Source organism: Pteropus alecto, unplaced genomic scaffold (assembly GCF_000325575.1).
Source record: "Pteropus alecto unplaced genomic scaffold, ASM32557v1 scaffold95, whole genome shotgun sequence".
Taxonomy (NCBI): Eukaryota; Metazoa; Chordata; class Mammalia; order Chiroptera; family Pteropodidae; genus Pteropus; species Pteropus alecto.
The window spans coordinates 6,666,436-6,689,200 of NW_006441071.1; the positions used below are offsets into that span (position 1 = coordinate 6,666,436).

General features: G+C 31.4%; 1 protein-coding gene across 1 annotated transcript in view; it reads right to left on the reverse strand.

Moving 5' to 3' along the window:
- Nucleotides 1-22,488, reverse strand: part of TYRP1 (tyrosinase related protein 1) — a 41,681-nt gene extending 19,193 nt beyond the window's left edge. Inside the window, exons 1-2 of the mRNA XM_006918362.1 lie at nucleotides 22,482-22,488; nucleotides 21,282-21,290 (exon numbers count right to left, since the gene is read on the reverse strand). The gene's annotated coding sequence lies outside the window, so the exon portion shown is untranslated. The remainder of the gene's footprint in view (nucleotides 1-21,281; nucleotides 21,291-22,481) is intronic.
- Nucleotides 22,489-22,765: the final 277 nt, after the last annotated feature.

Below are 22,765 nucleotides of genomic sequence, written 5' to 3' on the forward strand. Positions count from 1 at the left end.
TTGAGCCATTGTTCTCTGTTACTTGGCATATGACAATAACCTAATTTATCCCCTCACTTTCCGTGCTTAACCACACAGAAGTTTATTTTCCATACAAGATGTTATTCTCCATTTAGCATGCTGAGAGAGCTTTTTATTGATTATACCTGATTACTTCTGCTCTCAGGAAAACCCTCAATGATTTCTAAACACACCTAGAATAAATCCAGTTGCTTACAGAAGCCTACATGATCTGGCCCCTCCTATCTCTGACAACCTCCTAGCCTTCTTCCACTGCCTTCCCTGTCATTCCTTTGTTCAATAGCAAGCTTATTACAGCCTCTATGCCTTACACTTACTATTTTCTCCGCCATTTCTTCAGGTCTTTGTATGACTTACTCTGTCACTTCATTCAGGTCTCTGTTCTATTGTTACCTCTTTAGAGCTGCCTGGCCTAACAGTCCCATCTAAGATCTCTTGACACCTAATACCATCATTCTTTATTTTCTTTTTAAGACAGTCTTTTTCATAGTACTAAATGCTGCCTGAAATTTTTATCATTTATTTATTTTCACTTATTGTTTGTTTCACTCACAAGAAGGTTAACTTTTGTCATTCTTTTTCAGTAGTTACCTAAAAGATCTCTAGAGAGCCATATAGGCATTTTTTAAAATGAACTAGGACTAAACATCTGATTTATTTACTCCAAGTCTAGTGGTAATCAGTACTTTCACTGAAAGGAATAGATAACCTACCTCCAGTATTTTTATTAGTTACTATTAATAAGCATCTATTATTTCCCTAAATAGTATACACTTATTATCTCTCATTCTTTCAAAGTGTTACTTTTATTCTTGTTTTTGCAGATGAAGAAACAGCGGCTTATAGAGTTTAAAATCCTTTTAAAAATTATGTAATTTTTTAAGTAGAAATTTCAGGTTTTTAAGCCAACTAAGTTTGGTTCCAAAATGTTTGTGGTTCACAAGTACTGCTCACATTCTGAAACTGGGGAATGGAAAGAGTACGGTATTTCGAATAATAAATTATATCATCCTTGCCTCAGAGAGCAGGTGCCTTTGTTTTTCTGTGTCTCAGCCCTTCATCTGTAAAATATATATAATAAATATATATTGTTAGGGCAAATAAGCTCAGATAAAAATAACCACTAGAGTGCAGACAATCAATCAATACTAGTTTTAATAAGTAAATGAATCAAAGGTAGAAATTTTGAAGTAGGTGAAAAATGCTAAAATTAATACCTTATTCATAACTACCTTACTAGATTCAACTGTATTTTGCACAATCTCTTCATTATTAATATATAACCAAATCAGTGTTACAAATAGTCCTGTGAAATAGGAATTTCACACACCAAAGAGGGATGAAAAGCTGAATTGGCATTCTCTGTTAATAGACCCCCAGCAGTGTGTTCTACCACACAAATACTGACATAATTCCTTAGCTTACTGATGTTTTTAATGCAGAAGGCTGGTGCAAAGTGTAAAAAGAAAAATGTACTTATGTCTTTTCTCTTTGACTGAACGTGGGGGAGTGGTTAAAATGCCCAAATCCTGGAAGTTATTCACAGAATAAGTCAGAAATGAATGTCAGAATACATGTGCAACACTCCTTGGTCCACTGCAGAAATTATTTCTAAGATTTCTTTGGTGGAAATAAAGTTTTATACAGTAATTTTGCCTTATGATAGAACCGTGGGCTAAGTCTGAAGCTTTGCTCTCATCTATCTCGCTACATATGAACCTTACAATACATGCATTTATAGAAAAAGAATACTTATTATTACTAGTTAATAATAGCAAATGCTCAAAGATCTTTAGATAAACGATACTGCTGAATTACATAAATTATCTCTTAGCATTCAAGCATTATTAAACCAAAGAAATAGCTTTGAAGATATAGGGAACTAAACACAGAAAGAGTAGTTAACAAAGAATTAAGAATTGTGCTGCTCAGAAAAACACACAGCAGCATAATAAGACTTAGTAAACATCATTAGGTACATGTCATACATTCATAGCTGATATGAAGGTAGCTCAAGAAAAAGGACTGATCCTATGTTTTTCTTTGAAGTCTTATGGTTGTCATTTATAAAAGACGTAAGAAAAAAATCTTATAATTAAAGACCAGAAATTTAGGCTAAGTTGAAGAGAAAAAGATTCAGGAGCATCTTTATTTTTCCAAAAAAAATTGTTAATGAATATTAATAACTTTGTAATCATTTGTGGCAAATGATATTGAATATATTCATTGTGCATATGTTATTAAATTATATGCTTAGTTGTACTAAGCTTAGATTAATGGTCAGAATTCCAAAGGCATTAAGGCAGTTCAAAGTCATCTGTTAGGCCAGTCATGTGTTTTTACCTCATGGAAAAGCTTAAATTCAGTGAAAGGAAAGGGGAAGAATTTTAGGCCTCTGTTTTTGTGTAAGCAGAAATTCAGTCAAACATACCATCGCTATTTTAGGGCAGAATATTTGAAGTCGAGGTCTCAGATAATATGATCCCTGATAAAATGTGCCATTAATCTCTTAATTGAGTTTTTAAAACTGAACAAAATATTGCAAATACTGGTGTAGGGTAAATTAATAATTTGATTTCTGTTTAGTGAAATTCTCTTGATAAATTAATATTAAAGTATTTAAAGTATTTATTCTACTGATGATTTATATTCTGCTTGTTTTAGAAAATGACCTTGTAAGATTTCACTATAGAGACATTTCTACATGTGTGTTAGGCATCAAAGTCAAAATAATCAAAGATACTTGAGTTTGGAGTAGAACTAAATAGTGCGTTTGTTGTGTAGTTAAAATTATTGTGCTCATTTCCAAAGATTGTGCCTGTGCTGTGATATTGGTAATGATAAAGTTTCCATTATTTTGACCTTTCTAAGTATATCTCTATGGTTGTCATTATGGTCATCTTTTTATTTATCTTGTGTGTGTTAGAGGCAACAACAGGGCTGATGCTCTGAAACGATGGGTAGTATAGTCATTATACCACAAGTGCTTATAAAATTGTTAAATATACATATATAAAAATAATGTGTGTATACATGTAATATAACATAGTACATATGTTATATATAATGTGTTATATATAGGTATATATAGATATGTATATACCTACATTTATATAATGTGAGTATTATATATAATGGATTGGCTCACTTTTTACTTTTTAACCATATTTTGGAAGTATATGAAAAGCAAAATATGCCTATATAATCTATATCAATGATGTTGACATTTTTTCTTTTAACTTCTATTATAATATTCATAATATAAAGTACAAGGATAGTGATAGATTTTACTAGCAAGAGAAATATTTAAAAAGGCATAAGCATTCTAAAAGATGTCAGTGTATACAGAATGAATGCATATACAGAATGATATAAAGCCAATTTTATTAACTACTTCAAAAATCTATGTATGGAACATAACTTTAATTTTTATATATATAATGTACTATTTATAATAGTCACATATATAAAGGTATGTATCATATAATACATAATAGTTATATATAATTTAATATACTTTATATATTCTATGATATATAAAGATATGTAATATATAATAGTTTTTTATACAAATATCTATTTTTGTAACTTTAGTTGCAGTCTGATAGACAAATATGAGACACTCAATAGCTTATAATATCATAATTGTTAATTTTTTGCTCATATGAATTGTAAAATGGATGTTTCTAATCAGAGTGGGTCTCCTGTGAGAGAACATACATTTTTTTCATTTTGTAAATCTTTCATCTTCAACGAATGCTTCAAAGGTCACCATGCATATTTGTATCAATATAGTGAAAAGGGAAGGAGTATGGGGTATTATCATACAGAAGATTTTTTTTTATAGGCCAGACATTAAAGTAGCTTACCTCACTGCAAAGTTTCATTGGCTAGAAATTAGTCATTTGGCCACACTCTACTACAAGGGAGGTTGGGAAATGTAGTCTAGCTACATGCCAAGTAAAAGAGATAGGTTCGATGATCAGCTAATACTCTCTTCCAATGACCAACTATTAGCTATTTTGAAACCTCCAAAATAGGCAGCATAATTGCAGTTATTTTTATTAATGTTGCTGATGGAGGAGTCATCATATTTTTGAGATGTAGATATCATTAGTGATTCGGTTATCTCTCCTGATCCTTTTTTTCCTCTGACCTATGCTCAAGCCACTCATTAGAAGTGGTCTGACAGAATTCCTAAATAAATGTATGTATCATAGAGTAAAATTTTTCACAAACCAGTTAATGCCTCAACCGTAGGAATAGGAACTGGCCTCCTCCCTCAATGAGCTTATATCTAGCTGAGGAGACAAAAATTATGATCCCCACAATATGTTTGCTGAAATGCCTGATAAATGTTACAAAGGAAATGGAAATTTTTTAAGAGATTATTATAGAGTGATGCGTTGTCAAGCTTGTTTTTCATACGACAGTGTGAAATATAGTATTGAAGCTTGGGGACTGTAGTGCTGCTATGGTGTTAAATAATATTTTGTGTTTATCTTGTGCTACTTAATTGGAATGTATATCATATGTTTTTAATATATTAAGGGCAAGGTAGCACACTATGTTGAAGATACCATGATAAGTGCCTCTTTTGATTGATGAAGAAGCATAGGAAGAAGTGAGGACCTCAGTGATCCAGAAGACAAATAGAGGTTGACTGAAAAACATAAGTAAAATTTAAATCCCTGGTATAGTTTATAAAATTTGGGGGAATTTCATGGGCTGGAGAAACCAGGGACATTTCTAGCTGTGAGAAACTATTTATTATATACTTCTAACTCTACAAAATAGGAAGCCCAGAGATCAATGAGACTTCTCAGTGCTGGCAAAATCACGTTTTCTATTTGGGAATATTTCTGGTCCCTAAGCACAAGTGATGCAGTGAAAAACATGAAAAGAGATGCAAAGAGTTGTGGCTGTCCCATTGGAATCATTGACCACTGAGTTTTAGAAGTATCTTTACTTAAATAAATAAAATGGATGTTACCAGAAAATAAATACTACTAACCAAAGGACACTCCCCCAGTTTTAGATTCAACTCCTTTTTATTACTCATTACAATTGGTAATTATTTTACTGGGCATTTCAAGACTCTTCCTTCACTACTAAAGAACATCAGATAATTCAGAAAAAAAATACTAGTTTTGAGTAATGTCAGAAAAACTTTCAAATAGAGAGGAAGCGTCTTAGGAAAACATGTTGATCAATTTTAAACAGTATATTCAAGAGCAGATGATAGGGGAAGCTCAAAGGTGGGAAGTTACTGTCTTTAAAGCAAGTTGTTTACTGCCTATTGACCAAAATGATTTGCTCAAGTTTGTGTACCAGTACAAGCCGGGATTGAAATGTTTTCTTATTCCCATTTCTAGTAATATTTCCACAACAATACAGCTGATTGTGATTGTGTTATCATACCGTTCAAATCAACAGATCAGTTGTAAATAGGATATGGAGATGGAAGGAACAGAGAGGGAACTATAATAATCAGTCACTTGATGTCTAAGGACTGAGAAATTATTTGATAGAAAACGTGTTTCATTTATGAGCTGTTTATATCCTGTCTTAACAAGTATAGTCTATAACCTTTTAATATTTAACTCTTTGTCTAACCCTGGCATAATATTCCAGGCACTATTTGAGTCTCTTTTTCATCAGTGGTCATTATTAAATCTTTTCCTATAATTTGAAATGTGCTCTACCAGTAAGTTATTTTCGTAGGCAGAATTAAAAATAGGCCAGTAGAAATATAGCTCTATATTTTTTCTGAATTGCTCAATGATTTTCCTCCAAAATGCATGAAAGTTTTAAACAAACAAAATAGGAACTTGATAAGAAAGAAAATTAAGCCCAAATGTTAATCAGTAGGAAAGATCAAATGCAAAGCAAATGAAACTTTCTTTTGAATAGATGAAGCATAGTAATCCAATTATAAAATAATTTATGTTCTCTTTTCATAGAATATATGTATTAAATATGTATTCCTGTCATAATTTTCATCCATGAATTTAAAAAGTCAGGTTCTTAAAACATTAGGCACTGCCATCATTGCAGTTTATTATTTTTTATACCTTATGTGGTACACTAATACTTTTACCTGGCTAATAGGTTTAAAGGTATAGCCTAAAATTGGCCAAAACAATTAAGCTTTCTTTTCTTTTGTAGTTAGACATTTTCCACATAAAATTATCCTTTCAAAATAAAAGTATTACATACACACAACCAGAACATAAAGCAAAAAGAAAAACATTAAGCTCCCCCCTGCACTACGCCTCTATCCCCAGCTTCTGAAGAGTAACTTTTAAGAAATTAAAACACTAGTTGACTGATCATATGTGTGTGTGTGTATACATATATATGTATATATATGTATATATGTGTATATATAGTAATTTTCACTAAGCTGTTTTAGCATTTAAAAGTGATCTGTTCTTTTTTCAAGTATTTGTTTATTCTTCGTTCTTAAAATTATACTTTCTCAATTTTTACCTTATTTTCTATAGTTGTTTTTTCTTTTTTAATAAAGTACAAACATTGGCAGTGACAGCCACAGAGTGGAGCAAGTTTTAGGAATTATAAAGAAATAAATTTTAGTTTAACAAATTCAACAAAGAAGAAAATCTTTAATAATGAGCCATGAGCCCCATGTCACTCACAACATTTAAGCAAAAGAAATACTTAATTTTACTTGACCCACCTGCCTTAGCTCACAGAATATTTATGTGGTTACATGCTGGATTAATCATCAGCTGCTATACACAAGTAGAGTTGTTATTTGTTGCTAAAACATTGAAACGCTTTGTCATCAGTAGAGAAATAGCTTCCCAGAGCCCAGTCCAATGAAGTTCTGGTAACATCCTGGAAGAGATTTTCACATTAAGAACAAGTTTGGATCACTGAGTGTTTATCTAACTTGCAGATTCCATTATTGCTTTTAATATCATGATAAATATTATGGTAAAGACTTGTAGTACTCACCCATACTGGTTCTTTTTTCCTTCCAGGCATATGGTGATTATATTTTGCTGCCCTTTTGTAGCTAGGTAGGGCTACAAATTTACCTGGAAATCCTGTATTTTTATTTGCTAAATCTAGCAACCCTAAGTAAGAGTCTTCAAGGCACACATTGTGCCTATGAATCTATAATCACAGCATATTCTATATTCTGAAGAACAATGTAATTTTTTAAAATCAAAGATGAAAGGGCATTGTTTATTTTACTTCTAGATTATTCTCAAAGAATGTGGATAATTTGATATGAATATTCTCAAAGAATGTGAATAAGTTTATATAAATAAAACTGATATACTTGATATACTCACTGCTCCTTAACTCAAGTGCAAAGAACCAGCTGTCACCACTTGGTCTAAGCCAGCACGTGATAACAGCAATAGACAAACCACAGGGCCCATTTCCCTACCGGCATTCAGCTGCATGTGGAACTTTCACCAATTCATTACATTCATTCTTGTGGATGCTACATTGTGTCAGATAATTTAAAAAATTAACATAAATCCTTCTATGCTAAAGCCTTTAAGGAGAATATCAAGTTTCCTTTTTAGTTTTCTGGGGGATGGTGGCGGGGAGAAATAGTTAAGCTATTTCTAATTTACTCAGACTAATCGATTTCCCAACTTTCCAGAAGTTGGGAGAGACATCAGAATTAAGTCCTTTTACTGTTTTTTTTTGTTGTTGTTTCCTAATGCAAAGTATTTGAAATTTAAATTAGGAAAACTCAAATAGCAATGTTTGATTTGTCAGTGACTTGATGCTAGATTTTTCATATGACTTTTAGAGTAAGAGCATGCTTTCAGGCAGAAATAGTTTGCATTCCTTTCTTCTTTTTTCTTTGTAACTCATATGACCCTGGAATAAACCCAGTGTTTTGAGATTGAGATCCAGCCTTTGAATAATTAAGCATCTCAGAGTCTAGATAAATAAGCATGTATTTGTTGCAAGAAAGTAATAGAAGCAGCTTTCTTGGTTTCCATTCTCATTTCAGCTACCATATAATAACTATCTATGGGCTTGTTAATGGGATGGCATACAAAGATAATGAGATATGCCCCCAATTCTCAATGAGCTTAAATCATTAAAAAATGGCACATAATATTAATCATTAAAATGGAGGTAAACAACCAAAGAAATGGGAACATAGAACATGAAGTGATTAATTTTGGTTAATGATCTAGAATATTTTATTCAACAAATTATTGATCATCTATGTGCCAGGTACTGTGAATACAAAGGGAATACATATATGTACAATGGAAAAGTGGTCCTGGTTTCAAAAGTAGTCCTTGTTTATTCCAGTCAAAGAATCTGTGTAAACACACATACACACACACACACACACACACACACCTCTAAGTAAAAAATAAATCCCACACCTTGATAATTAAACAAACAAACAAACACAAATTTAAATAAAAAAACATTGCAAGTTATCATATGTGGTGGAATCAGACACAGGGATGGAAAAGAGGCTAACAACGGAGGGTTGGGAAACACTTTATTTTTAATGAGGAGATCAGGAAGGTTTTTGTGAAAATGTGGCATTGAATATAAAAAGTGTTAAAATACTGCTTAAGATGGTATGTACACTTACAGTGATTTTAAAATTATATCGTTTGTATATCATCTATAACACAGGTGATCAATTTCATTTTCTCATTTCTACTATAGAGAGAAGAAATACTTAATTTTACTTGACCCACTTGCCTTAGCTCACAGAATATTTATGTGGTTACATGCTGGATTAATCATCAGCTGCTATACACAAGTAGAGTTGTTATTTGTTGCTAAAACATTGAAACCCTTTGTCATCAGTAGAGAAATAGCTTCCCAGAGCCCAGTCCTATCAGAGCTCCTTTCTCAGGATGCTTTGTACATTTTTATGTTCTAATAACTACAAGGCTAAAGCCAGGTGCTGCCAGGGGCTTTCAGGACTCTGTGCTTTATATCTTTCTTATTGCTGTTAAAATTTTTGAATATTACTCTTGGTTTTAATCTAATAGTTATCAAAAATAATTGGCCTACTATGGGATACTGGCCATTTACAGAAGTCTCCTAGGAGGTTCCAAGATGAAGAACATTCAAAGAGCTACAGATACTGGTTATATAATCCTAAAAAAATACATAATCAGAGACTGAAGGCTGAAATTGCAAAATTGCAGTTAATTTCCTGTAAAGCTCATGACCATCAGGATTTTACATTCACTGCCTTACTTATTAATGGTTTTATTTCTTTTGCTCCTGGGTCCTAAAAAGTGTATTCTTTTGACTTCATTAATTTGCCGTAGTATGTATCCTTACATACGTTTTACATTTTTCTTAACTAAATGACATCATAAAAATGATTTCATATTAAGAAAATTCAGAAAGCAATATTTGTGATTTGTCAGTGACTTGCTGCCAGAATTTACATGATTTTTAGAATAAGATCATACTTTCAGACAGAAATATCTTATAAAATATACTATGTTATTGAATAGTTTTTATTCATTCTTTATTTTTCTCTTCCCTCTCATTTGTGTGAGCCAGGCTTCGGGAATCTCTACCTGAACAGTAAGAATAACTTGAAAAAGACTGTTTCAAAAGGTTCAAACCAACTGAAGAGATTCCATTTGATTTATTGGCAAGAGAGGAAAAGGGATGGTATCTTTAAGAAGCTGATGGAGAGGCTGTGTTAAGTAAGGAATGCTATAGGATGGAAATGAGTGGAGATATGTTGGGAGAATTGTCTAGGGAGTAATGGGGACCCAGGAAGTGCTCCCTGGCAGAGAGATAGGAGGTGGCCAGTTCTCACAGTGGGTTGGTAGTATGGTGCACATAGTGAAGTGGGACTTGAATCGCAGGATCCTAACCAAAGTAAGATTCCTATGCCCAATGTGTGGCAAGAAATGGAGAGCCACTGGATGATTGTGAGTGCTCACTCATAACTCGGAAAATAAGGATGCCAAGAGTGACTAGGATATACTGAAATGAGCATTTCTTTCCACAGTTTCTTGGCATCTTTTAAAGTTGTATATTTTTATACTTCTGGATGGCAACAGACTTCCATTACTCATTGAAATTTCTCACATTTCGTTGGGGAAGGGGCTGTCTTAAGGAAAATAATACAGTGTTTCTCTTACACCTGAGTTGTGGATCAGGAGCTTCAACAGACATCCTAGAAAGCAGCAGTTTCTGAGAAGTAAACATGTCTAGTTCAGCCCGCATTGTGTTAGGAAAAAAGAATGCACATGTCTTTAGGCCAGGCTTGCACTTCCAATATTCCCTACTCCTCTCGCCCCAATTGTCTCACACCCTCCTATCTGGCCTGAAATTTACAATTTCAACATATCCTCTCCTGCTGACAAGAACATAATAGAGCTTTAGAATCTCAGACTTGATAGTTTTTAAAGACCAAAGTTGTGTCTTTGAAATTAATTATTTTCAAAAAATTTTTAAAACAAGTCATAATTCATCTAATTTTTCAATTTATAGGCCACATTTTTAATAGGATTTGAATCAACTTGTGAGAATATATATACACTAAATACTGAGATTTAAATAATCAATTGACTGAAGAGCAAAGAAATTAGAAAATCAAGATGGGAGAAACTAAGAATGCATATGCTCATATATGTATATGATACATTTCTAAAGAGTTGGCAGCATTGTAGAGCAATTGATTATTTTAAAGACAAGAAACAGATCATGCTGTTCCTTGTTCAGGAACTTCGAATGACTTCCCTTCAAACTTGGAGTAAAATGATAATTACTTCTTGATACTACAGTATGAGTGCTATCTATTCCTGCCCATCTCTCTGACCTGACTGCACACTAAGCCCAAACACTTTTGTAGCCTCCTCAACCTCCCCTTATTTTCTATCAACAGTCCAGATTCTTGCCTACCTTTGGGCTTTTGTTCTTGCTGTTCCCTTTGTTTAGAAACTCTGATTCCAGAGTTTTTTGACAGTTGTCCTGAATTAGTCAGGTCTCAACTCTCAATCATGTCAACTTATTTTTCTCCGTAATATGCTCTCTACTGAAATTACTCATGTATTTCTTGTTTCATGTCTTTCTTTCCATCCTCCATGTCCAAAAAAATGGGTGTTTCACAAGAGAAAGTTCCTTTTCTGTCATTTTCACTGTTGCTTTCCTAGTACCTAGAACAGAACTGTTTTTGAAATATAATAGACGTATATAATAAGGAAACATTGAATAAATGGGTGGGTGAGTAAATTCTGAGTTTTCAAGTACTAAAAAGGAAAAAGGGAATATGATCAATTACAGTCTTTTCATTGTCAAAAAATAAAAGTTCTGATGAAGGTTCAAAGTTTTTCTATAAGTAATAATAAAGAAATTTCACTGATGGGCTTTATATATATATATATTTTTTTGGCTTGTTTTACAGTGTCCTGAAGAGTATCTTGGAGGCATTCTTAAAAAATTAGTTTCCTGTACTGCTATCCAGCCATTGCTTGAGCCCATCAGAAGATAGACAATGAAGCAGGGATTTCTTTTCTTATTCTAAGTGCAACCTTTAAATGTCAGCCATATAAATAAATTTAGTCACCCAGTAATTTCTGCTCTATTGTGTCATGTATAACATCACAAAGAATAAGACCAGCTTAAACTGGGCTGATGTTGTGGTTGTCACTTGCCCCAACCTAGTCCCTCTATTCTTTGTTCTCCATGATTATTCCATGATCCCATTTATCTATCTATCCATCTACCTACCTACCTACCTACCCATCATCTATCTATATTTGTCTGTCTGTCTGTCTGTCTGTCTATCTATCTATCTATCTATCTATCTATCTATCTATCTATCTATCTATCATCTATCATCATCTATCTCTATCTGACACTGGTCAATGTAGCATTAAATTGTGGTACCCAGAACTGTAGCCAGGTTTCTTTAAGTGTGTTTTCTCCACCATGGAATAACATGGGACTCTCAGCACCATTTTTCTATATTCTATTCTTTAATTAAAAATAAATCCTAAGATTGTGTTATATTTTTTTGACAGTCTCTTCATCCACTGAAGTTGTAGTAATTTTAAATGTGAATTTACACATGTAGCTGATAGAGCGATAGCTTCCATCAAATTTATTTTACCTTATGATCTGCTTTTGATATTTGATTGTCCTTGTTATATTTCACTTGCCCAATTTTGCCAATTTTTATAGCCTGATAAAATCCCTTATAATTCTAACCTATTATTTTTCTGATTTTTATATTCAGTTATGTCACTCATGAATTTGATTTATGTCTCCTATTTCTTCATTTAAAAATTTGACACAATTTTAACAGCTTAACTTCTACCCCTGTATTTTACTGAGATGTTCTTTCATATGGACTTTGCTTTGTTGGTAACAACTCATTGAATAATCATTCAGCCCACTGAAAAGCCACTTAACATTAATTCAGCACTCATGTTTTAGCTTTTGTAAGATGAAATCATAAGACTATAAAAATGGCTTGTTCAAAATCAACCACACAATACCTGTAAATTCTAGTAATATTACATTAAAGATGTAGAGGTTAAAATAAGGAATTATTAAATGTTTCTGAAAATTGTATACATGAGAAATTTTATGACAGTTGAATAAAATTTAACTGAAAAATGATACAGATTATGATAGCAGCTTCTTTTAAAAATATATTTTATAGAATACAGTGCCCTTACTGATATTAGTACTTGTTTGAAATCCCACCAATTTGAAGGAAAATTAATCATCATTATAATAATAATAGTTATTGGACACCCACTATATGCTATGTACTGTAAAAGCATTTACAGACATATCTTTTTAAATTTCACCACAATCTTATGAGGTAGGGTTTATTGTTATTATTTTTCATATGAAGATACTCAGAATTAGAGGATTTAAATAAATTAGCTTTGAATAAATGAAAGTAAATTAAAAAATATGAATTCACCTTTAAGTCATTAATGTGATTCGAAATGCTACAAATTACATTATGTTACATGGGTTCAGATCTTGGAAATCATCAAATCCAATGGAACCTGTTTTATATGAAGAAACTGAAACAAAAAACATGAAGTAATTTTATTGACCAAGTCAAATTGGAGAAATTCCAAAGTAAGAAAATTAAAACCATTCTACTTTTTTTTAAATAGAAGGAAATGCCTAGGGGATATATACAAAAGGGAATAACTGAATAAGTTCCATAAATGTGGTTCTCCTGGATGTCTTGATAAGTTGATATTGTTCATTGAGCCAAATGACGTCAGTTATGTACGCACGCATATGTACAAGTATAACCCATGATCTGCAAGACAAAGAATGCAATATTGTGTTTCTCTCACAAGCTTGAAAGTCACTAGTTTAAACTTTGAAAATGTTTTAAGTTCAGCAGCACCGTATCTTTCTTTTTCTAATTAAGTTTGTCATGCCACCGTCAGGCACCCAGTGAGAGCCTATTCCATCTGTAGTTACTTGAGATTTAAAGGCATTAAACATAAAACAGCATCTTGAAAATAAGTGCAATAGTTGGAGAAACAAATTATTTGTTTTAAAGACAATCTGTCAACTACTCAAATGACACCGTCTATATGTTAGTTCATTAATTATACATTAACAGAAATTAACTTCTGAGAATAATTAATACCAAGGAACAGCTATAAGGTGTACAAATCATATTAGTTATTTAAAATGAATATGATAAGGGAAATTTAACTTTGGATGGTGAATACACAACACAATATACATATGATGTATTATTGAATTGCACACTTGAAACCTATTTGATCTTATTAACCAATATCACCTCGATAATTTTAATTAAAAAATAAAATATTATGAAATTCTTAATTTTTAAATTGAAAAATAAACCTATTCCATATAACCACGAACTGGAAGTGCTGCACTATTGAGTACAATGGTTTAAAAAAAGAAGCATACAAGAAACAAAACCAGTATTATGTTGGTATGGAAAGGCAGGTGTAAAATCTGTGTTGTGTGTTTAACCAAGCCTTATTTGATATCTATTTGGGTCTATATTAGAGAGAAACCTTTTGAATCAATGCAAACAAAAATTTTTATATAAATATATGACTATTTATGGTTGTTGGTTTCCTGAGACTAAACTCTGTGCCATACAAAAAAATATTTTACATATTTTTAAATAACAGGAATTCTTGATGTTTTAGGCATGGAGGATTTATTTGGAATCAAAATGTGCTCCTCACTATTTGATGGGAGATTTGGGGACCCTGATAAACTTAACCTTTATGATTATCAGAAACTTATAAGGAAAGTTAGGATAATCCTAGTCCCAGTTGTTTTCTGTAATAGAAACAGATTACATAGATTTTCACTAATCTACCAATATTTTTAGTTTCCCACTTTTGATAAAGATTTCTATCTATAAATAGCAAGATGTACTTACGTTCAGAGTGATTTAAGACCAATGAAAAAACATTAGCATTCTAAATTGTACTAGAACATAGAAAAATGTTGAATTCTTTCAGGTTTATTACAGAAAACTCTAAAAACTTTAATCCACAAATCTCATAAAGATAGGACATAAAAACAGAACTACAGATGAATCTCATGTAGGAATTTACATACAAAAATTAAAAATAAAATACGAGTAAATAAATTTCACTAGCTTGTTAAAATATAATAAATTTTAAATTAAGAATTTATTTAGCATATACAAATGAGAACTTAATTTTAAGAAAATGAATAATATATTCTATCAACAATTAAAAAGAAATATAGAATTCTTCATAAATGTTTAAAATACATATAAGGAAATATAATAACTGTTTTTGATAAAAATAAAATCTTGATTACCTAATAACAAAAATATTTTCTTAACTCATTAAAAATGCATATGTAAATCAGCAGCTAACATTGAAGTTTAAAGGGAAACATTTTAGTAATTATCATTAAAATCGATGAAATCAATGTGGTTACTGTTACCACTCTTTTGAATATTGTTTTTGAATTTCTAGTGCAATGAGACATGAAAATAGGAAAAAAAATTGTACCTACTGGAAATAAAGAGAGAAGTTTATGACACTGCTGCTGTGATGATAATATGATAGGGGAGAAAATCGAGTTAGATTTTCATCTCATATATTGTATCAATAAGAAAAAAGGTTAAATGGATTAAAGCAGATAATGTAAAATATAAATTTCTATAAAAAGAGGTAAATAATTGAAATAAGAAGGTACTTCAGCACAAAACCATTTTATTATAAGGAAAATATTTATAAAATTTACAGTCTAAACCACACACATTATACTTAAAAATCCATTAAAGATATCAATTGATTAACAGGCACTTGTTTTACACAGGCAGTTTAAATAATAGACATGCATATTGCCAATTAATTTAGGAAAATCTATGCCATTTTATAATCAGTAGAGACAATTTCAAATGTTGTTTTTTCACTATTAAATTGAAGACTTTAAAAAAATCCCTTGTAGTCCTGAGCGTGTAATGCCGTCTATATTCATACACAGCAGGTGGGCGTGTGAATATTTATGAAATTCTTCTTTAAAGAAAATTTATATGTATCAAAAAATATTAAACTGTACATACTTATGACATTGATTAGTTCAAGAACTCTTATTATTAAGTAATAATCAAGTATACGATGGCATTTATATGAGGCTTTTATTGCACTTCCTTATTCTAGTGATAAATAGTTCAAAAAAGTGAATTAAAGAATGAATTACAGTAAAGTCATAAAAGCCACTGCAAGATCCCTGACAGCAAGAATCCTATCTGCCTTGTTGCCTGCTGTATTACATGAATCTAGAATGGTGTCATGAGCACCGTATGCTCTGAATAACTATTTGTAGAATGAATAAATTGGAATAATATAACATTACTACTCGTGCTTATGAAGATTTGTGGGGAGGATAATTAAAACATAAAGCTAAATGAAAACAAAAACAAATTTCTCTATATAGTGGGATCTCAGGCTTTAAAATATGTTATTTACACTTAAATATAAAGGTATCCAGGAAAGAATAAAATTATTAAATATTAAAGTAATGGTTCTACAGTTTTTACTTTTCTATTTTCTAATTTTCCTACAATATGCATACATTATTATTACTATATAAAAATGGAACTATAATCATTTGAAATTTTAAATTTACACTAAGCCAAACAAAATAAACACAACTGTTCAAAGAGAAATACTATGATTGTTGTGAGGACTGCATCTGTCTTGCTCACTTTTATCTGTCAACACCTTAGCATGTTGTCTGGCTCAGAGTACTGGATCAGTATTCATTCACTGAATGAATGAAACAGTTTTGATTATGAAGATTGTATTTCAGAATCAGTTTTTTTAGGCCAGAATGCCTTAAAAATGTCTTATAATGACAGTATTTATTTAACTCATTAAGTTAGAGATAACCTAATTTTGATTTTATTTCTATCATCTGTCAAATATGTCAATTTAATTTCTTCTAATTTTGAATTATTCTTGAAATTTGACTTTGAAATATTTTATGATTAATAAATAGGTTTCTCTGTGATGAGTGGTTTTATTCCTTTCATTGGCAGAAACTCCTCAGTTTTCCCCATTGATTGCTATAACTGTTTTTGCATTGTAGTAATTGTCATGTCTGTCTGTCAATCACTCTGACTTCTGTGTATCCACCTACTTTCTGACTTCCATAGCCTGTGGAAGATCTCCATTATAGAAAGAACTATGTTGTTTGTCTTTTTATTCACTATTTAAACACAATTCTTAACGTACAATAGGCAGTTCAAGTATGTTGTTTTCATTACCACACAACAATCAGTGTTTTACTAATCTATCAATAAATTCTATTAGTAACTATTATATCCTTAATATAATATTAATCATTTTATAAAAAATTTATATAATTCCACCAAGGAGGAAATACTGATGTATATGAAAGATTAGCAAACAATATAGAAGTGAATAAGTGTTAAGCATGTGGAATGGACCACAAGTACCATTGAAGATAGGGGAAAATGGTGATCCAGTGAGGCTGTGGTTCATCAGGGCTGGCATCAGAATGGAGGTAAATAGCAGTGTAAATTGAATTATATTTTCTGGGCTTCAAATGTTATTACAGCATGAAATACTGATCTGTTAAAAATATCAAGTATCTTATTCGCTTCTGAAAATGAAATATTAATTAGAGTTCACAACTTTCCTTTTAGTGGGTAGATATTAAAGTGTTCATTGTATCACTAGTGTTGAATTTTAATCAATATTTCAGAAATTATATGTGAATTATCTGATGACATGTTAATGGAGCATTACTTTCTTGCAGCTTTCTTTAATATCATAGTTTATATTGAAGGTCTAGTACCAATGACAAAAATTAGGGAATAAAATGTGCTCCCGTAGATCCCTACCACATGTAATAAATTACCTCCTCCAGGGATCCATTAAGTCTTACCTATTATTATATATACTGTGTCTGGTACACTTCCTCAGGTTTTCACAGTGCCTCACATTTTAAACATCTTTTTTTTGTACACCTGAATAATGAGAAACTGATGGAAAACATTTTTTTCCTTTAATTTTCGATTGATAGTTTATGTTAATATAGGAAATTATTTTAGTTTACAGCATTGTATTCTACAATCAGTAATTGTCAGTCTTTTCAATGAAAACACTCTATGTACCATTAGTGACTTGCATGTAAGCCTACTACAAATGGTGAAAATTTGAAGTCTGGTAATGTTAAATGCATTTTAAATGTTTGAAATATGTAAAACTGTGTATGAAATGTGAATGAACTCTTTTTCTTTAGACTGCCAGTGATAAGACTTATGGTAGATTTTATTTTTTTGTCTCCTGTTATTTTATAATGGGTCAGAGGTTATTTAGGCCTCATATGCATATTTCTGAAAGGGCAGCATGCATTCAAAAAATGTCACTGCATTAATGTGTGCCATTCTTGGCTTCCTTGGCCATGCCCACTTGTCATAATTATTGCCAAAGCAATGCCATTGTGTGTCCTGTGATTCTCTGCCCATGCAATTTAGACCAACCCATTTCCATGTTCTTAAGGTAATTATGTCCCTCCAAATGTCAGCTAAATGACTTTGACATTCAAGATTCGAAACAGCTTTTGAACACCATGTTATCTGTGCTATTTGTAATTCATATTCATGCAAATCCCCAGCCCCAGACACATTACACCATCCCATCTGCTGAGAAGGTTCCCAGTCCTTCCGCCTTTGAATTGTAGCTGGCTAGAGAGGCTATGTACCTTTTGAAAATGCTTTTAAGGTATTTATGGACTCCATAGATTGTACTACAAGTACGATGTTCTGATTATTGCAGGCGAAGAAAAAACAATATATTTATGTCAACATGAAAGTTATTTTCTTTTAATTTAGCAATTAGTTGTTGTCTTGTGGAAATATGTTAATATTTTCTTTCTTTCAGCAGTAGCAATAACTTGCCCAGATTACTTTCTGGCTAAGTTTATCTTTGATTCATTCGTAAAACAAATAAAATATGAACTTATACAAAAATCCCAATTAAAAGAAAATATGTGGAGATATGTCAAAAGAGATGGGTCATTCTGCATTTTTATATGACATAAAGTAAGTGTCTGACTGGAAGACACACACAAACACTCACTCACACAGGACAACTTGCTCAATATAAACGTGAGAGTTAGTAAAATTATATGGATAATTCTGGCAAGTTATTTTGGTTGTCATGAGATCACTCTGCTAGATATTTTGAAAATAATTTTTTTAAAGAGCAATTATTGTATAGTATGAAAAAGTGACCCAACAACACAGTATCACGTCCTAGATGGCTAAACCTTCGGGAATAGCTCTTTATCTCATAGCACAATTATAAACCCCTCAACTCTTTTATCAGTCATATGAATTTGTGTGATTAGCTGACCTCTCCAGCCATTCCCAAGGAAAATAATTTCCCATCATAAAATTAATATATTCATGATACTACTCACACAAGAAATATACTTCATAGAGTTGTTCTTGTGAGTACCAGTTTAATCACAAATCAATGCTAGTAATTTTGTATTTGTCCCTGTGAATTACAATTTATGGCTCGTATTGGAATCACGCCATATACTTCTGATTAGGAAACACAAGGGCTTATCCTAGCTTCTCCTATTTCTCAGTTTCAGCTACTTTTTATGTTAATTGCTTATTTCTTTTAGATTTATCTTTTCTTTGCGCCAGATCAATGCAAAGAAGACATTGTTTGTGCTTCATAACCTAGAAGTAATTATAATAGAAACTGAATTTTAGTAATGGCATGAGAACATCAGTCTCTTACAATTCATTTAAGGTGAATGAAATGTCTAACCAAATTAGACTTCCTTCACTCCTGAATTGTTTGAAAATATTTTTTATTACATATTTTATGTTACTGTTGTGTAATCATATTTATTTAAAAACAAAGTGAAAAATCAAGTGTTGTACGTCAGATGTATTGCATTGCAATAATTAAAACAGATCACCCTGGTTTACCTTTAATGAAGCTCAACATTGTTCAAGCTTTTACTATTATACCACTAACACAATAATTCTGTCATACCCTATGAATCATACTTTATGAGGAATCCATATTATTAAAAGGGAAATTTTATTATAGAATGAAAGAAGCAGTTTGTTGTAAAGCTTGCATATTAAGCATAAGGTTAGCTGTACATTTTGTTAGGAAGGGAAGGAAAGTAGTAAGAATTTTTTAAAACATGCTATTTCCTGGCACTGTGCTGGGTTATATGTTCATGATAAATTTCATAACCTTTATTCCTCACAATCATCTTTTATTTTTATTGTTGTATATATGTTACATGTCAGGCAATGAGTTAAACACTGAGGGTACAACAATGAATAAGATCTTAAGATCCGGTACTCTATTCTCATGCAGTGAATAATTATTTGGAAATGTGCATATAAACTAATATTAGCAACACAGAGTGAACAAGCAGTCAGAACAGTCTGTGTAAGAGATAGTCACTGTCTAGAAGATGAATTGTTGGCTTTTTAAAATTTAAGTATAATTTAAATATAGTGAAGTGTCTAAATCTTAAGAGTATAACTTGATGAATTCTTTCATATGTACTCTATCTATGTAACAACTACCTAGAGCCATATATAAACCATATCCAGCAGATATTGAAGGCTCCCACATGCCTTCTTCTAGTTAATACACCTCTTCAGATAAAGACTATTCTGTACTCTTCTCATATGTCTTTGAGATTCATCCGTGTTGTTTTATGTAGCAGAATTGTATGCTTTGTCATTTCTATATAATAAATAATTGTATACATATACCACTATTTGTATTCAATTTTAAGTGGGCATTTATATTGCTTCCAGTTTGGGGCTATTACAAATGTACTACTATGAATGGATATTTTGTATATTATATTTGATGCACAAAACTATGCATTTCTCTTGGGTATATACATCAAAGTGCAATTGCTTGGTCATAGATTATGCGCATATATAGTGTTAGTAGTTATTGCCAAACCGTTTCCCTAAGAAATTGTACAAATTTGGACTCATACCAGCAATGGAAGGGATTCATTATTTGCTCTACACCTTCCATTTATTCAGGTCTTTAATTTTTTTATATTTAACGATGGACTTTTAAATAGCATTTTAAAATTTCTGTTTCTAGTATATAGAAAGGCAGTTAATTTCTTTCTTTTTTCTTTTTTCTTTTTTTTTACATATATTGACCTCGAATTCAGTTACCTTGTTAAATTGTTATGGACTCTTCTGGGTCAGGGACCCAAACCAAGGTCCTGCCCAATGCTGTTCATGCCAATAGAAAAGACTGAGTTTGGCAAAGCATAACAGGAACTTTATTCTTTGATCAAGGAATGGAGAAGAGTGAGCTCATGTTCTAATGGCACTACTGGGAAAAAGCCTTATGTATTTGTAGGCTGTGGCATGGAATGATTAAACTATTTTAGGCAAGTGTAGTTATTCTTCTGTCATACTTGGCCCTTTTGCACACGATGTCTCCTCACCATCTTGGTTTTTGCTCTGGGCATTTTGGTCTTTGCCCTCACCCTCTTAATTTTGTGGTTGGAGATCCTTTTCAGTTCCTGTAAGCAAGCATAGCTCATGACATAGTTTGGGTATTGAGAGACATTAGGTTTTTTTTTTTTTATGATATCCTGATGACAAATTCCCTTATTAACTAATTTTTTTTTGTGTGGATTCTCTTTGAATTTTCTATGCAAACAGTAAAGTCAATTTTAGTACTTCCTTTCAATCTCCTTACCTTTTGTTTCTTTTTTTAGCTTTACTGCATTGATAAGGCTCTCCAACACAGTGTTGACTAGAATAAGGAATCTATGTCTTGTTCTTGAATGCAGGAGGAAGCATTCAACATTTCACTAATAATTACAATATTACTTGTAGATTTTTTAGTACATATCTTTAATTAGATTAAGGAATTCTCTTAATCTAATTTGCTGATACATTTTTAAGATCATAAATGGAGATTGAATCTTTTTAATCTCTTAAGATTATATGGTTTTTACCTTCATTCTGTTAATGTGGTGAATTACATTGATTTATTTTCTAATACTAAACCAATTTTACATTTATGGGATAAACTCATTATGTGCTATTATATAATTATTGGATTTCTTCTGCTAATATTTTATTTAGGATATTTTTTTTGCATCTATGTTCACAAGAGATATTTACCTATTATTTCTTTTAATATACTTGTCACGTGTTTGTGTCCTTATTATACTCGCCTCATAAAATAGTCTGTGAAGTATCTCCTCTCTCTGTTGTCTGGAGGAGTTTCTGAGATACGTTAATTAACATATGTCGATTAAAAGTTTGTTGAAATTCACTGGTGAAACAAACTAGAGCTTGTATTTTTCTTGTGGGAAGATTTTAAATTATAGACTGGAGTGTTTTTTTTGTTATAGTATTATTCAGATTTTCTGTTTCTTCTTTGTCCTTTTCCTAAGTTGTGCTTTTCATTTTCTCCAGTTCACCAATATCCAGATATTCTCTACTATCCTTGTGGTCATAAGACATACTTTGTATTATTTCAGTCCTATAAAATTTGTTTAAGCCTAATTTATGACTCAGAATATGTTTGATTTCAATAAATTTCCATCTACACTTGAAAATAATTTATATTTTGTACTTTTTTTTTTAGTGGAATGTCAAAAATGTCAATTAAGTAAAAATGGCAAATAATGTTCAAATTTTCTATATCTTTTCTGACTTTTTTTTACAGCTTTTCAAACTATGCAAAAAACTTTAAAATAACATAATTTCTTTTTTCTCCTCTCACATATTTTGCTTTGTGGTCTTATTAATTCCTATGCCTATTACAAACTTCATTTTGAATAGCATTTCATTGCATATAATATAAAATTCTAGCTTATCAGCTTTCTTCCATTATTTTACCTATGTAATTCCATTATGTATATTTATTATTCCCCTTTTGAAGGACTTTGTCCTCTCACCACCACACTCCCCTTTCTTTTCTATGGCTGCAATTAAGGCTTTCCTATAGGTCTTTTGTTCTCAACAATTTCATTACAGTGTCCATATGTGGTTTTTTTTCCTGGTTAAGATTTGCTGAGCTTCTTGAATCTATGAGCTAGTCAATGAGAGAAAGAATCTGAATCAAGATTTTTTAGTCTTTCTCAAGACTTGCTTGATAAAATAAATCATAAAATGTTGTATAATTTATAAATTGATTTGCAAGTCATAGCTAAGTAGGGGGGTAGCATT